Raw genomic sequence first — 18,028 nt, 5'->3', positions numbered from 1 at the left:
GTCACTTGACTGTTGAGCTCTGTGATTTCTTCATCAGCAGCACTTAAACAGCAGGAAACACTCAGCTGTGACACTGGATTATTCTCAGTGTATGTCGGTTGTCTTGAAATTTCACTCCATTTTTACCCTTGGCTATTACCAGGCAAGGACACTGTATTCTTTTAAACCTGATAATTTTTTTTTCCCTATTTTAAGCCCATGTGACACAGTAGGCCTGATAAACCATTTCTTTCATGCCTTTAATCTCCTCCGGGAGCAAAAGCAGAATTTGCTGAAATAAAAGTACATCTTGGCAGAAATGTGATGCTAATCCTCTTATTTTAATGGTTTGGAAATGGTTGGAGTAAGAAGGTAAACATTGTAGTTGATTAAGAGGAAGGAAATCAATTGTCCATGGAGCCCTGTCTCTGTAGCTCCTTACAATAGCGCTTTATTTTTATAAACCCCAAATGGGCCCCCACTCCATTTGAATATTCTTCCTTGAAAAGTGATCCACCAGCAGTGCTAAGTGTCTGATTCCATTTCCCCCCGAGTCCAGCAGAGTGCATTTCAAACCCACGGCAGCCAAACCTCATTGAAGCTGCTTGTCCCATCAATGACTTCTTGGGTCTTTTCGGATTGAAAATAGCAGAAGGCAGCAGAAGGCGCTTCACATGGCAAGTCCTAAACCTTTAAAAGCCCCAGGCCTAGAGTCTGTGACACTGGCTGCTTCAGCTTGTACCACGAGAGAAGGAAGAGAGGAGTGTGGGTAGCCTTGAGGAGGGAAAAGAGGAAGGCCGAGCTGGGGGCTGGGGGCTGGGGCTGGGGCTGGGGCTGAGCTGCCTGGCATTACAGTGGTCACAGGTGAGATCATTGTGCTTGTTGTTGGCAGGTTCCACCCAGCTCCCACAGAGAGGCATCTAAGGAAAGAGACATAAATCTTCCTGCTAGACCCTGGAGAGGTGGTAGAGGGTAGTAGGGTGGGCATGTGTGAGGGTCTTTATGCTAAATAAAGAAATAGAAAGCCCCTATGATGGCACTGATTCGAAGAGATATATGCACCCCTATGTTCATAGCAGCTTTATTCACAAGAGCAAAAACCTGGAAACAACCAACATGCCCTTCAACAGATAACTGGATAGAAAATTCACAGGACATATGCTCAACAGAGTATTGTGCAGCAATAAAAAGGGATAAGATTGTGTCCTTTGGGATAAAGTGGATGGAGTTGGAGAAGATGATGCTCAGTGAAGCAAGTCAGGAGGTGAAGAACAGTTACAGGATGTTTCACTCATATGCAGAAGATAGACAGTTGAATATACAAATGTGAAACAAAATATCAGCCTATTTTCAAGACTGTGGGAGAACTATAGTTGTTATCTGCTGGGATGGGGATGGGACACAGACCTTTGGTAATGGTGATGGGAGTAGTGAAAAGAAATAAAAATTTAAAAAGAAAACCCTTGTGTGTGTGTGTGTGTGTGTGTGTGTGTGTGTGTGTGTGTTTCCTTCCTAGTGTCTAGTGCCTCTTGTAATTTCTCCTACTATTGTTATTCTGTACAATGCCATCACAAAGAGACATCCCTAAATCAACTTTCTCATTCTTAATTTCAGAGAAAGAGAGAGGGAGGGAGAGAGGGAGAGAGATGAGAACAGGAGAGAGCTGAAAGAAGGCACACACAGAGAGATACCATGACACTGCCCCATCATCCAAGGTGCTCTCCCTCACAAAGTCATCAATGGAGTTCCCATAGAGTGTCAGGGATTGATCCCAGGACCTCACTGGTGACAAGTTGCAGTCTTACTGGTTGAACCATCTCCTGGCTCCTCTCCTGTCATGTGTCTTCTTTGTGTTCTGGGTTCGCTCTCTACCACCATGTGGGGGCACCATGGACAGCACCAGTGCAACTCCATGGGTGGTGGAAAAGTGTGGAGGTGTCTCTCTCCCTGCCTATATGATCAGGTAGGTCTGTTCCTATCAGGGAGTGGCCATATTATGGTGAGTCCCTGAGGAATCGCTCATGCTTAGACTGTTTATGAGAGCCATGGGTTCAAAGACACCCTGTAAAAACCATCAGAAAGTGACTTCCATATTGCCTTGCTGGGATCCTAACAGGTTCTAAGTTCAAGCCAAGCTTGAAGAAAAAGGTCCCCAGGAAGCCAGTCCCACTTCCTGACTCCACTCATTTCTGTGTCCCTTGTGTCGGTTCTGCCAATACTGCATCACCTGCCACAATCTCACTGGCTCCATAGCAAGCCAATCAAGTGCTGAGTGAGAAAACTCTAGAGAAACCAACGTGGTCAGCACCACATCCAAATCCAAAAGGGTTTTTTTGTGGTGCTCAAGGAAGCCTTTGCCAAGCTGAGACCAAGGGGAGTGAGCAGAATTATGGTCTTAGTGTCATATCCCATTCCCATCCCAGCTCTGAAACTTTGCGCAAGTCCCACCACTCTCATTTACCCATCATCTGGTCACCTCTCTGCCAGTCAACACTAACATGATGATGGGGTGAGCTCATGTGGCTGTGTGTTTGATCTTCTGGAACCTGCAAACACAGCAGGTCTTAGAAGTAACCATATGAACAATGGTGGCAGTGAGATTGACCTTGAAGCTCATCTACAGAACTGAGGACTCCAGATCTGCACCTCTGTGTCCTTGGCTGGGGGCTGCAGTGATAAGATGACAAACATGAGCTCAGCTCCAAGTCAAGTGGCAAACTTGTCCTGGCACTCTTGAAATTTTCATGGTTTTGATACTGAGGGTCCAAGAGAAATCAGAATTGTAGGTCACCTGAGCTCACAACTTGTCACCTTTCTCTAATTATCATGTAACTTAACCTCTCAGAGACTTTGTTCTATCATCTTTAAAATAAAATTATCAACATTATCAGAATGACCACCACCATCATCATCTTCACCACCATCACTACCATCATCATCACAACTACCATCATTATATTCACCACCATCACTACCATCATCATAGCCACCACCACCATCATTAATTATCACCACCAACATCATCACCATCACCACATCAATACTATCATCATTACCACCTCCATCACTACCGCCATTGCCATCATCATCACCGTAATCACCACCATCATCTCCATCACCAACATCATCATTACCAACACCATCACTATTATCACCATAGTCACTACCATCACCATTACCACCATCATCATCACCATCACCCCATTATCATTAGCATCTCCATCACTACCATCATTATCATTATCATCGCCATCATCACCACCATCACTATTATCACCATAGTCACTACTATCACCATCATCACACCACCATCACCAACACCACCACTACCATCTTTGTCAGGAAATTGTGAGGATGTGGTTGAGCTTGGCAGGGCTTGACCTGAGGAGTGCATCTATCCTGTCAGTCTCTCTCTCTACCGATAAGTTGAGCAAGGAGGGACAGGAGTAACCCCAAAGATTTGCCCCATCTTACCAGACTCCCTGTCTCACAAAGCATCCCACATTCCTGATACTATGGCCATTAGATAAAAAGAAAGGGGGAGATGTCGGGAAATTGTGAGGAGGCTCACAAAGCATTAAGCCAACTCCCCCTCCTCCACCCTGCATTCCTGATACTATGGCCTATCTACATAATCATTGTTTTGCCTGAAAGATCCCCACCCATTCCATTCCTTTGATCTATCTTCTTTCTACCCTCAAGACCCTCCCTGCCTGCAGGGTAATATTAATCCTACCAGTTAAAAACCTCGCAACAGTTGCTAAGGAAGTTTCTACCTTCCCAGCCCCCCTTTGCCTTTCTCTGCCCCTTTCCTAGCCATTTCCATTTCTGACTTGCCACTTCTGGGTCTGCCCTTTAAAAGCCTTGGCTTTCTGATCAATAAAGATTTGCATTGCCTCGCTGCCACATTTGGTTCCTGAATCATCTCCCTCACATTGCTGAGTGAGTAGCAGCCCAGGCTGGCTCCGGTCAAGTTCTCTCCAACACATAGAGTATGTGCCCAGGAAAGGCATGTACCCCTATGCTAGCCCGGCACATCCTAATCACCATGACCATTATGACCACCATCACCACCTCTACACTACCACCATTGCCATCATCATCACCATCATCACCATAATCACTACCATCACAAGCATCACCAGCATCGGCATCACCATGTCCACCATCACCACCACCACCTCTATTACTACCGCCACTGCCATCATCATCATCATCACCACCTCTATCACTACCACCATTGCCATCATTATCACCACCATCATCATAATCATCATCACCACCACCACCACCACCATCATCATTGCCTTCATCTTCATCTCGAGGCACTCACCACACTAACTGTTCCCCTCTTCAGACCATGATTTCAGCTGTGCCCTCTGCCAGAGGCCCCTGCACCCTGGCTTTCCTGGGTAGGGCATGGACCTTGCTTTATGACAGTAGCTTGCTTTGTGCCTATGGCATGAGCTGAGGGACCATATCTTAACCACTGTTTCCTTCTCTGTGCCTAGTAGTGTCTACCTCACAAGAAGCACATCATAGATGTTATTCAGAATGCCTGTCTGTCATGAGGTGGGGTGGTGGCTAACCTGATTGAGTACTTCCATCACCAAATGTGACAACCTGTTCAGCTCTGAGGTCCTCACCTGCAGGGGAAAGCTGAGCAGTGCTGCAGGTATCTTTCCTTCTCTGTCTCTTCCTCTTTTTTAAATTTTTATTATCTTTATTTATTTATTGGATAGAGACAGTCAGAAATTGAGAGAGAAGGGAGGGATAGAGAGAGTGAGAGACAGAGAGATACCTGCAGCACTGCTTCAGCACTCGCAAAGCTTTCCTCCTGCAGGTGGGAACCGGAGGCTCGAACCTGGGTCCTTGCACACTGTAACATGTGCATGCAACCAGATGTGCCACCAGATGTGCCACCACCCGGCCCCTTGTCAACTTCTCTTCAACTTTCATTTTCTAGCAAAAAGAAAAAGAAAAAATGGTGGTGGCGCTGTGTAGACACCACGCTCTTGAGATAATCCTGGTGACCAAAGAAACAAAAGTGTCAATCCCTGGCCTCTCCATCAAGAAGACAGAGGACATGAGACTGTCAAGAGTTTCAAAGCACCAGTGGCAGCCACCGAGAGTCAGTGGGTATTGTGCCCAGCAGTGGACTTTGTGTGTTTCCTGTAATCCTCCTTGATCTCTGCCTTCCAGGGAGGAAGGCATAGGTGTCCTTGGCACCTGGAATTTACACACAAAGAGCCCCAGCCGAGAGAGTGAAGTGAGTTGCCTGACGTCACATGGCTGGAAAGTAGATTCAAACCCAGGTGACTGGTTTTTCCAAACATGAGCCAGAATGACTCAGTCCAGGGCAAGGTGGCCTGAAACGTCTGGTAGGTATTTGTGGCCACCTGGCAGGGCCCCCTGAGGTCCAGGCTGCCTCTTCGTTTGACTCTCTGCATGTCACCATTGTCACCACTCCTGTGTGAGTCCAAGGTGACCCATGGGAGAGGTGTCGCCAAGAATGGGGTGGACCCCGCAGCCAGGCAGCCAGCCAGCCAAGGAGGCCGTCCCTGCAAGAGAGAGTCTGAGAGTGTTTCCCCACCTGATCAATAAGGCTCTTATTGACCAGGGGCTCCCAGAGGACAGGTTTATAACTTTATTGAGCACCGTGTGTGGGGGCAATTATGAGGGTAATGGAAAAACCATCGACAAACGAAGGCTTCTGCATGGCAAATCAGCCTCTGTGAGGACAGGGAGAGAAACTGCATTGGTTTCAGCATCTGTGCACATTGTAGTAGCCCTGAGGCCCGGGTATAGTCGGTGGCACCAGCTGTGGTCTGGGCTCACACCCCAGCCTTCCACAAGCTCCAGGGACTGTGACAATCTCCAGGGAAGGCGCTCATGGGCAGACTGCACTGTAGTGTCTTCACAACCTCCTGGAGGCTCACTTCCCAGGTCCCAGGTGTAACTGTCACTCAGACTCTTCCCATGTGGAGAGTCAACAGCCTCAGGGACACACTGGCTGTGTCCCCCTGGTGAGAGACAGCTTGAACCCCGCCTGGCACTCTCCACTCAGCTGGAGGACACTAAGCTCTGGTCTTGGGTCCACTGGCCATGTGAGTTGAGGTACTTGGCCTTTACTTCATATGGGGGCGCATATAATGCAGTGCTGGGTAGTGAACCAGGAGACCAGGGCATATAACGCCTGCACTCTGTCTACTGCGCTGTTCCCCAGCTGCAAATATTTCATCTGATGTCTTCATTTCTGTAACCAGCCTCGTTAGTGTCCCTGTCACACAGTGGGGAGGTGGTGACCTCAGTAGAGTCCCTGGGCTCTAAGATTCCCCCCAGATACTAGGTCCCCCAGACATCACTAGCTCAACGAGCAGAGTGCAGTCCTTGTCATGTGTGAGATCCTGGGTTTGGTCTCCAAGGTAGGACATGAGACCACTGTGCACAGCACCCAGGGAGCCCCATGGAGGTTGGGCAGGACTGTGGGGTCTCTGCTCTCTCAGCACCATGCACAGCACCCAGGGAGCCCTGTGGATGGTGGAGCAGGACAGTGGGGTCTCTCTTCTCTCAGCACCCTGCACAGCACCCAGGGAGCCCCATGGATGGTGGAGCAGGGCTGTGGGGTCTCTCTTCTCTCAGCACCCTGCACAGCACCCAGGGAGCCCCGTGGATGGTGGAGCAGGGCTGTGGGGTCTCTCCTCTCTCAGCACCCTGCACAGCACCCAGGGAGCCCCGTGGATGGTGGAGCAGGGCTGTGGGGTCTCTCCTCTCTCAGCACCCTGCACAGCACCCAGGCAGCCCCATGGAGGGTGGGCAGGGCTGTGGGGTCTCTTCTCTCTCAGCACCATGCACAGCACCCAGGGAGCTCCATGGAGGGTGGGCAGGGCTGTGGGGTCTCTCCTCTCTCAGCACCCTGCACAGCACCCAGGGAGCCCATGGAGGTGGGCAGTGCTGTGGGGTGTCTCCTCTCTCAGCACCCTGCACAGCACCCAGGGAGCCCCGTGGGTGGTGGAGCAGGGCTTTGGCACTTCTCTCTCCCCCCCCGCCCCCATATACACACATGTCATATATACTGTTCATCACTGCACGTACCTATTACATTTATGGTAATGAACCAGGGAAGCCTCTTGGCGGTGCCACTGTGCTTAAAGGCTTTGGTTTCTTCCTGGAAGCACATCAAATATCGCAGAGGCTGCATGTCCTTCATCTCAACAGCAAGGCAGGGCCGGGAAAGGCTCGTCTTTGAGTTTCTGCACTTCCAAGGAAAGAGCTCAGACCCCGGCATTTCAAGCACCCCAGCAGAGAGGCCAGCTCAGGGCGGTTGCTGTCCACACCCTTCCATTTAGGGGAAAGAGACGGAGAGAGAGTAGGTTGGGAGAGACCTACAGGAAAGACACCATAGCAGCTATGTTCCCTTGTGGTACTGGGACTCGAACCCAGGGCCTTGCACTAGGTAAAGCGTGCACTCTATCAGGTGAACTATCTCCCAGCGCTTTGTTCATTCCTGTCACCACACTGTCTCTACACCAGTGACAGCCCGGCCCAGGCTTCAGCTCGCCCCTCACATCTGCCACCTGCCACCTGCCACCTGCTCTGGCCCTGCCCTTCTCACTAGAGACCAGTATCTGGCCTGCCCAGCTGAGCAACGGCCAGACAGACGTACACATGCCTGCTCCTGAAGTCACCTGAAGCCACGAGGCAGGTGGCAGCGCAGGGACTCGGACCTGGCTGTGCCTGACTCCAGTCACGGGGTTTCCCGCGAACAGCAACACACCCAGAGAGCACCCCTACCCCGACTGATTCCCGCTGGCCCCATATGAGGCAGTCCAGCCCGGGGCAGGGGGGATGTGGGGGCACGGTCTCTGCAAAGTGGATGTCAGCACTGTTCACTGGAGTCTACAAGGCCTCTTCTTTTCTGTTTTTAAAGGTTTTTTATTATTTGTTTTCCCTTTTTGTTGCCCTTGTCATTTTATTGTTGTTGTAGTTAATATTGTTGTTGTTGATGTCATTGTTGGATAGGACAGAGAGAAATGGAGAGAGGAGGGGAAGACAGAAAGGGGGAGAGAAAGAGAGACACCTGCAGACCTGCTTCACTGCTTGTGAAGTGACTCCCCTGCAGGTGGGGAGCCGGGGACTCGAACTGGGATCCTTACGCTGGTCCTTGTGCTTTGCGCCATGTGCACTTAACCTGCTGTGCTACCGCCTGACCCCCAGTCTCTTCTTTTTTATTGGGGGGGGATTAGTGATTGATAGTAAATGCTGATCTTACTTAACATGATGAGAGAGACAGAAAGAGACACACACAGAGAGAGAGAGAGAGTGTAGAGCACTGCTTAGCTCTGGCTTACGGTGTTACCAGGAGTTGAACCTTTCTCTTAAAACTTGAAGAATCAAGACCCTGGACTGGGAAGTCATCCTTGGCACTGGATGGGTAAAACGCAAGGTTCTCTTAAGAGGCCAACAGGCCCCAAGTCCTTCCTGCCTCAGTGGAGGACCTGCCCCTGTTGTTTTGGGGAGAGCACACCTGGCACCCTGATGGGATCTGGCCTTGAATGGGGAGCTGTTTCCCCTGGGTGGTCCAAGGCTTCCCTGAGAGGTGGAGCTTAACTCTGCTTAGCCTGATGTGAGCAGTAAACACTTTTATGAAAAAGGGAGGAAGGAAGCCAGGCAGACGGCGATTGGCCATGGAATGACATTCTTTTTTTATTGGAATGAGAATCCCTTTATTTTGTGTGTGTGTGTGTGTGTGTGTGTGTGTGTGTGTGTGTGTGTAAACTTCAGTTCTCTCCCTCTCGATTGGCTCAGTGGCCTGTGGAAAGTTCCCTGGGTAAAGGCCTGAGCCTTGTCCTGGGCTGAGCCCCAGGAGCCCCTGCCTCCTCTCACACCCGCTGGCCTCCCCCTCCATCAAGCCACTGGGATCTCTTGTGAGACACAGACTTCCAGAACCTTTCATTGAGCAGCGAAATCTCTGTGCTTGTCCACAGAACTGCCAGCTGACATCTAAGTGAAGACCATGCCCCTGACCTAGCTTTCTGGGGTCTGAGACCACTGCACCCGGGTTCGAGCCTGACTCTCCACAGGAGCACTGTGGACAGAACCAGAAGACTCAGCAAGGGGCAGAGAGGTGATTCCAGACCCCCACCAGCCTGGGGCTTCAGCCTCCTCCCCCCACCCCAACACACGCCCCAACCTGAGTGGGACAGCAGGGCCCTGAGACTCAGACCCATGTTAGGGCTCCGAAACCAAGGCCCAGCGGGTGAGCTGAGTGGCCCAGGGTCACGGTGTTGACAGGGACCCACGGGTGACTGCAGCAGCTCCCTACAGGCGGTGAGGTTCCCTGCCTGGGGCTCAGAGTCTGCTTTCTCTCAGGCTGGAATGTGATTCCTGAGCCAGATTCCCAAAGTTGATGCTTAAGGGGGACTCTCTGGGTAACCCCCTCCCATCTGGCAGGGCTGTGGCTACCCAGACTCTGGGGATGGGGGTGGGGGGAAGGGGAGGGGCATGGAGTGGGGAAGGAGGTTGCTAGCAGCAAGACTAGTGTTTTTCTTGTTTTACTTCATTGGTATTATGTTTTGGGTTTAATTTTTTAATTTATATTGTCCTTTTATAAATGTATTTTTATTTATTTATTTTTAACAGAAAGAAATGGGGGGAGAAGGAGATAGAGACAGAGAGATATCTACAGCCCTGTGTCACCACTATGAAGCTTTTCCCCTGCAGGTGGGAGCCAAGACCTTGAACCTGGGTCTTTGTACATGGGGTACATGCACTTAGCCAGGTGTGCCACCACCCGGCCCCTTCACATAATTGTTTATTGGACAGACAGAGAAGGAGGAGACAGAGAGACACCTGCAGCCCTGCTTCACCAGCACGAAGCTTCCCCCTGGGGGCTTGAACCTGGGTCTTTGTCTATGGCAACAAATGAGCTCAGTTGGGTCCACCACTGCCTAACCCAGGTCCAGTCTCTCAATCTCTCTGACAAGCAAACCCACTTTGCAGGCTGGCACAAAAGACCGGCACCAGGTCACACACTTCAGTTCCTAAGCCAGGCTTGGGGTTCCTGAACTCAGCCCTGTGAGAGAGAGAGAGAGAGAGAGAGAGAGAGAGGACAATGGGGGGTCAGGCTCCAAAGGGCATCTGCTGACACCCCCAGGGGTCTCTGGGCCTGTGCACCCACTCCTGGGGCAGATCCCCAAACTCTGTAGAGACAGAGGACAGAGGACATTGCAGGAGCCAGAGGACAGAGACACAAATTCCAATTCCAATGAATACCCCAGAGTGCATGATTGGCTGGGGGAGGGGTGTGGATCTGGATATTGAACCCGGGCACCACATGGGAACACCATGATGGCACTGAAGAAGCTCTGGTGTCTTGTTGAACAAATACAGAGCAGAAAGCTGGGCTGGGGAGGCCACACCTGTCACAGATCCTTGGTCCTTCTCCACTCACCCCCCTGCCGTTGACCTGTGACTGCAGGAACAAAAGGCCTCGGTGGTCAGACAAGGGACCTTTGTGTGGGCCCTGGGCCAAGCCGCAAGCCTGGCTCAACCCAGAGGCCAAGCCCAGCAGCAAGGTTGGCGTCTTCTGTGGGGAGAGGCTGCCGCCTGGTGTCCAGTGTATGAACTACATGGGCCAGGCTTGCAGGACATTCACACACCAGGGCAATCTGGTGCCCTGAGCTCAAGCAGATGGGGAAACTGAGGCCCAGGAGCATCCACAGAATCAACTTGGGTGATTTTCTTTTTTATACAGAATTTAATTGATTGACTGACTGACTGACTGACTGACTGACTGACTGACTGACTGACTGACTGATGAGAGAACCAGAGATCCTCTCCAGGATATGTGATGCTGGGGCTTGAACTCAGGACCTTATGCCTGAGGGTCCAATATTTTATCCATAGGCCACTCTCTTCCCCTTCCTCCCTCCCTCCTCCCTTCCTTCCTCCCTTCCTTCCGCTGTCACTGGTCACTGGCTACAACCCGCCCCCCCCAGATACATAGCACAGTTCTGAACTTTCCTCATGCTATGAGGTTCAGAAGTTTGAACCTGGGTGTCCCTCATGGCAAAGCTGTCACCCTCTCCACTGAGGTCCCCTCACTTCACTGACTGTGGAGAGGAATGAGGAGGAGGCAGGAGGAGGGGCCGTGGAGGGGCGGCTCCTCAGGGTGTATGTGCACCCACTGAAGGCAGCCTGGGCACTGTGGGGGGGGGGTTGCTGGATCAGCCTGGCCACCTCCCCCCAGAGCCCCAGGGCCCCTTGTCCCCAGCCCCGCTTCAGGGCTCCAGTAGTAGCTTGTAGTCAACCCTGTGTAAAATCTTAACTATTAAAAAAAATTGATAGAAACAGAGGGAAATTGGATGAGGGACATAAATAGACACCTGCAGGACTGCCTCACCACATGGGAGCTTCCCCCCTGCAGATGGGGACCAGGAGCTTGAACCCAGGTCCTTACACATGGGGGTTCTAACAGGGGCAGCACTGCTTGGCCCTATCTTTCCTCCTCCCTTCCTTCCTTCCTTCCTTCCTTCCTTCCTTCCTTCCTTCCTTTCTTTCCTTCTTTCTTTTTTTCAGGATTTATGGGTCCAGGTGATGGCACACCCAGCTTAGTGCACATATTACAATGCGTAAGGACCTGGGTTCAAGCCCCACATCCCCATCTGCAGGGGGGAAGCTTTGCAAATGAGGAAACAGTGTTGCATGTGCCTCTCTTCCTTTCTACCTCTCTCTTCCCCCTTAACTTCTCTCTGTCTCTAGCCAAATGATATAAAATAAAACAAAACCAGAAATACATAGGAGAGGAGAAGCAGAATGTATCCATTTGCTTACACCAGCGCCCTGCGCAGCTCTGGCTGATGGTGGTGCTAAGGATCGAACCTGGGACGCTGGAGCCTCAGGCAGGCAAAGCACCCAGAGAAACTCCAGGCTATAGGGCCTCTCCCTCTCTTGGTCTCTGTATCAAAAATAAAAAGGATGAAAAAGTCACCCTGGGGAGCAGTGAAACCACATAGGCATAAGACCCCAGTGTCATCTCCTCCCCTGCAAAATAGTGTGCGTGTGCGTGTGCGTGTGCGTGTGTGTGTGTGTGTGTGTGTTAATGCAACATGAGCAAAATAAAAGTCCTCACCTTTGTCAGGGCTTGTATGCTGGTGGAAAGACTGGAGGTGAACAAGAGAAATATGTGAATCACGACCACAAGAAAAACAGGTGAGATGTCAGGATGGATGGATGGAAGGATGCATGGATGGATGGATGGAGGGATGGATGGATGAATAGTTGAACAGATGGGTGATGTATGACCATATGGGTAGATGGACAAATGTACTGGTAAACAGATAGATGCAGGTGACGGGTGATAGACTGATAGGTGAATGGATGAATAGAGGTAGTACATGTCTGGGTGGATAGGCAGATGGCAGGGAGACTGACTCAGAGATAGAGATAAAGATAGTGGGGGGGGAGGCTGCTGCCCGTTCTGTTTCTCCACTAGAACAACTCTGTGCAACGCCAACACACAACAATCAGCTGTGATTGAATCAAGTCTTTCTTTTTTATGCGCATGAATTGCATTCAGGCGACACTGGCTCACTTCACGCAGAATGCTCCAGGAAAGCCTCGCCACAACTCGTCAAAAGTAAGTGAGCAGTCTGGGAGACAGCACAGAGGTTCTGCAGAAAACTCTCCTGCCTGAGGCTCTGAAGTTCCAGGTTCAACCCCCAGAACCACCATCAGCCAGAGCTGAGCAGGGCTCTGGTAATAAATTTTTTAAATATATAAATAAATTTTAAATATTTTTTTTAAAAAAACTGCAAAAGCAAGTGAGAAACACACAAATGGGCAACATAAAAAAAAGAGGGTGGGAGAGATAGCATGATGCTTCTGCAAAGGATTTTCATGCCTGAGGCTCTGAGACTCTGAGGTCCCAGGTTCCATCCCCAGCACCACTATCAGCCAGTGCTAAGTAAGGCTCTTATTTAAAAATAATAACGATAATAAATAAGATAAAATAAAACAAAACAGAGTAGGACTCTCAAGTCTGCTCCTGGTGTAGAGGGGCAGACAGTAGCAATGAACTGTTCAGCTCTCTCCTCTCTCTCTCTCTTTCTGTCTTTCTCTTTCTCTCTCCAGGATTGGACACTGGGCATCACACCTGTCATGTGCTGGCTCCTGTCCACCCACACTGGAATCAGACTCCTCCAGCATCTGGCTTGTGGCCCCAAGCACCTGCCCCCACCTTTCTAGGTCTTTACCTTAAAGCCATAGTTCCCAGGCATCTGGTAAGCATGTTAGTGAGGGCTTCCTGGTGCTTCCTGGGCTTTGCTGCTGGGCTGTGCCTTGACATGTCTCACTAGGTGACAAGAGGCCACCTGAGAGGGACAGGAAGGAGGCAGCTGGGTGAGGGGCACAGGTGGTCTGACAAGGACGCTGCCACTTGTGTCCCCCAAGATGGTGGCAGGTCTGCAAGCACACGTTGTATTTGGTTTGAAGCCTTTAAGCTTCTTAAATAATGTGTGACTTTATTTAACAGTGAGAGAGAGAGAGAAAGGGAGGGAGAAAGGGAGGGAGGGAGGGGGAAGGGAGGGAGGGAGGGAGAAAGGGAGGGAGGGAGGGAGGGAGAGGGAGGGAAAGAAAGAGAAAGCGAGGAAGGGAGAGAGGAAGGAAGGGAGAGAGAAGGAGGGAGAGAGAGAAACCTCTAAATAATGTATAACTTTAATAGTGAGAGAGAAAGGGAGGGAGGGAGGGAGAGAGAGAGAGAGAGAGAGAGAGAAACCTCTAAATAATGTATAACTTTAATAGTGAGAGAGAAAGGGAGGGAGAGAGAGAGAGAGAGAGAGAGAAAGGGAGGGAGAGAGAGAAACCTCTAAATAATGTATAACTTTAATAGTGAGAGAGAAAGGGAGAGAGAGAGAGAGAGAGAGAGAGAGAGAGAGAGAGAGAGAGACCCCTGGCAAGTGTAGTCTAGGGATCAAACTCACTACTTCATCTCCTGTACATTCTTGAGTCAGGCTGAATTCTTGAGGGGCACCATTAGCCTTTTCCCAAACCCTGGACCCCAGACCAGCCCTCTGTCCTGCTTGTCTAAGCCTGTTCAGATTCCCTTCTCTTCCATCTCCTGCCTTCCTCCTCCTCTTCTTCCTTCTCCTCTTTCTCCCTTCCCCCTTTCCCTCCACCTTCTACTCTGCCTTCTCCTCTCCTCCCTCTCCTCTGCTTCCTCCTTCTCCTCTCTGTATCTCCTCCTCATCCTCCTCATCCCCCTGCCCCAGGCACAGCTGAGAATCTGACTCCCAATAAATCAGATACTTCAGAACAAAGTCTTTCCCTCCAGGGCCATCCTCTGCCCAAGCCTTGTATTGGCATCTGGGGACAAATAAAGTGGCCCGTTCTTTCCCTGGGTGGGGGCCTCGCCCCTCAGAACCCCGTGGGAGGTGGCAGAAGCATCCAGGAGCTGAAGGCCAGCACCCTGTCTGAGGCATGGGGGTTACCCAGGAGGGAGCTGCAGCCTCTCCCTCCCCCCACTGCGGGGGTGAAGCTGGAGGTGGGAGGAGGCCCCACACTCCCAGTTCTCTCTGACTCCCCCAGTCCCCAAGCTGGCAGCCTCCAGGGGGCATCCCGGTGGGGCTCTGGCCCCCCTGTCCCGTGTCACTGGTGACAGGTGTCTGCACCATCCTATCAGTCTTCCCATAGATAGAAAATGATTTTACAATAAGAAGTTGTTTTTCAGTTAGGAGGCCAGGAATGGGCTGGCTCTCCCCCTGCCAGGTCTGTGAGGAACAAGGTAGCAGCCTGGGCTGGTGGCTGGGGCAGGATTTACTGCCCCCACTGCCCGTGTCCCCTGATTTATGGCCAGGGGTCCTAGGCCCCATCGATCCCCATACCAACCACCCCCCCCCAGCGGGTGGGGTCCTCTGCGCCAAGCTCGATGCCTGGTGGTGACTGTATTTCAGTCCCCACACAAGGTCCAGATTTATGTGCCTGTGGCATCTGTCCCAGGGCCAGGGGTGGGGGCTGGGTGAGGGGTTCGAGTTGAGGCCCCCTCCTCTGAGTGATTTAGGGCCCTCTGCACCCCTCTCTGGCCCAGTGCTCCGGGCTGTGGTCTCCATGGCCTCTCAGCCCATATCATCAGGTTCCTGCGGAAAGAGGACCTGCAGTGGGAAGAACTTGGTGGAAGGAAGCAGTGGGGGCTCAGGAGAGGGGACTCCAGAGTCACACAGGCCGGGCACTGTTACCTGAGGCCGGGCAGTTCAGGGGCTTTGCACAGCTCACCCTGTCCCAGTCTGACCCTGTGGCTGGTGGAGAGAGAGAAGGAAATGGTGAGGGTGAGGGAGAGGGAGAGAGAGGGGGAGGGAGAGAGAGAAGGAGATGGTGAGGGAGAGGGAGAGAGAGAAGGAGATGGTGAGAGTGAGGGAGAGGGAGAGAGAGAAGGGGAGGGAGAGAGAGAAGGAGATGGTAAGGGTGAGGGAGAGGGAGAGAGAGGGGGAGGGGGAGAGAGAAGGAGATGGTGAGGGAGAGGGGAGGGGGAATGGGAGAGAGGGAGAGAGTGGGAAGGGAGAGGGTAAGGATGAGGGGGAGGGAGAGAGAGAGGGTGAGGGTGAGGGTGTGGTTGAAGGTGAGGGAGAAGATTATGTGAGGCTTAGGCTTGGTGTTAGGTGTTGGGTTCAGGTTTAGGATTTATGTTCAGGTTCAGAGTTGAGCTACCATGACACCAACCTGCCTTTCCTGGACAGTCAACCTCACCATTATGGAACCCCATTTCTGCAGAGCCCTGCCCCACTAGGGAAAGATAGAAACAGGCTGGGGGTGTGGATCCACCTGTTAAGACCCATGGTCAGCAGGGAAGCAACTACAGAAGCCAGACCTCCCACCTTCTGCGCCCCATAGTGATCCTGGATCCATATTCCCGGAGGAATTAAAAAGAACAAGACAGCTTCCGATGGAAAGAGAGGGATATGGAACTCTGAGGGTAGGAACTGTGTGGAATTGTACCCCTCTTATCCCACAGTTTTGTCAATCATTATTAAATCAATAATAATAAAAAGAAAAAAGAGTTGGGGATCATGTTGGAGTTAAGGTTAGGATCAGGGGCTTGGCTTCGGGGCTATACCAAGGTTAGGTTTTGGGTTAGGGTTCATGTTAAGGTTAAAATGAGAGTTCGAGGTCTATGTTATGGTTTGCTAGGGTTAAGGTTAGGGCGTATGGCTGAGGATTAAGTTTAGAGTTAGGGTTGTGGCCAGTGTTAGGGGTCTAGGATTAATCTTGGGGTCTGTGCCGGGGTTAGCTGACGCTCAGGCTCTGGTCCAGATTAGGTCCATAGGTGGGAGTTTTGTTGTCACTCTTCCCTTCCACTTACCTCCTGTTCCTGGACTCCTGACCTTGGGACTGGGAAATGGAATCCTGACACTCCGGAAGGGCACCCCAGCCTCACAGCCAGGAAGATGCTAGACACCCTCACTGAGGCTGACCCCCAGCATGAAGATTTCCTCCCAGCCCCCCTACCGCCTGTCCCTCCTGTGTCCAATGCTGGGAGTTGGTGCAGTGGGTAGCACGGGATGTCACCAGAGGGGCTGAAACCCATTGGGGGCTGTGTCTGTGGACGCTGACCTAAGCAAGGACAGAAGGGCCGGATGCCTAGGCAGCCCACAGCCCAGGGACCCGCCCAGGGATCACAGGGCTCTTCTGCCTCACCTCAGATGCCCTAGTCCTCTCTCCTTGGGTGCTCAGAGCTCTGCTGTGCTGTCACCCAGAAGTGGGGGAATTTGGGGTCTGTGGCTACCCCTGCCCAGGGTACTCAGCCCTGCTTTGGGGTGCTGTTGGTTTGCGTCGCAGGGGAGAGAGAAGAGACCAGAATGGAGTGGAAACACAAATCTTTATTCACGTGGGCACCCCAGAAATGTAGAGAGCAAAGTAGTTTAGGCCACATGGAGCTAGCAAAATGGCCACCTCCCACTACGCCTAGCAGCCCTTCTCTGGGTCACGTCGCAGAAGAGAAAAATGGAGCAAGAGGTCGAACCTGGAACAGCAGTGGGTTTTATAAGGTAAAAACCGGAAGTGGCGAGTTGGGATGGGATTGGCTAGGAAAGGGGGTGGAGAGAGGCAGAAGGCATGCTGGGAAGGTTGCAATGGTTTTAACTAAGCTAGCAATACCCTGAGGGGATAATGCAGTGAATATCTGTAAATAAAACTTACATGGATATATAATGGTTTGTGAGTCCTGCCAATGTTGGACCAGATCTGCACAATCTCCCAACAGGGCGCTCCCCTGCTATGAGTCCTGGGTGTGGCAGGGAGGGAAAGCCTCTTCAGGGGTGGTGGGCTGGGAGCCAGAACACTGTCCCCAGGCCTTCACCATTCTGTATTCCAGTTTCAAAGTCACCATGTCAAAATCCACCCACCCAAGGCCTCAGGTCAGCTGGTAGGGCTTGGGGTAGGTAGTGGGACCCCAGTTTCCTTGCAGCTCCCCCATGAAGGTTCAGTGGCAGCTCAAATGAGCCAGAGAGGCCGTCCCCTGGCTCCCAGAACCATGAAGAAAGTGTCCTCGTTGTAGCACTTGGCAACATGTGGCATTCTGTCAGCCTGAAAAGACTAAGACACATGTTCTGCCCACGAGGGAAAGGCCTCTAGACACAGGTGGACAGGAAGGTCTAGAGGTCATCTGGGAGCAGCCCTCCTGGTCCAGAAGCCGGCTTAGCTCTGGAGCACCGTCCTGCCTGCCGGAGGCCCCATGTGCAATTCCCAGAGCTGCCTTATTCCAGAGCCGAGCTGTGCCCCAGTGCCCCTGCCCCTCCATGTCTGTGCATCTCATGATAAAGAAATCTGGAGAGTCGGGTGGTAGCATGTTGGTCTGCTTCTAAATTCTGCTTCTAAGAGCCCTTCTGTTGCATTGCTTGACATTGTGGTCTATTTACATAATCATTGTTTTGTTTGCACTGGCTTAATCCCCACTGGTTCAGGAGCTTTTTCCTTCTTCACACCCCCTATCCTACACGCATCCTCTTCTGACCTGACACTTCCGCCTCAGGAGACATATGGGACAGGACTGTGATTA

At 51.6% G+C, this 18,028-nt stretch overlaps 1 long non-coding RNA gene across 1 annotated transcript; it reads right to left on the bottom strand.

Annotated features, from left to right (window-relative positions):
* Positions 1–7,052: 7,052 nt before the first annotated feature.
* On the bottom strand, positions 7,053–16,437 carry LOC132532622 (uncharacterized). Its single transcript, XR_009544546.1, has 2 exons — positions 16,334–16,437; positions 7,053–7,317 (listed from the first exon to the last, which is right to left on the bottom strand). It is a non-coding gene; the product is annotated as an uncharacterized LOC132532622 (long non-coding RNA).
* Positions 16,438–18,028: the final 1,591 nt, after the last annotated feature.

Source organism: Erinaceus europaeus, chromosome 14, assembly GCF_950295315.1.
Source record: "Erinaceus europaeus chromosome 14, mEriEur2.1, whole genome shotgun sequence".
In the NCBI taxonomy this organism is placed as follows: domain Eukaryota; kingdom Metazoa; phylum Chordata; class Mammalia; order Eulipotyphla; family Erinaceidae; genus Erinaceus; species Erinaceus europaeus.
Note: the sequence above shows the minus strand (reverse complement) of the source record. Positions and strands in the feature narration are given on the sequence as shown.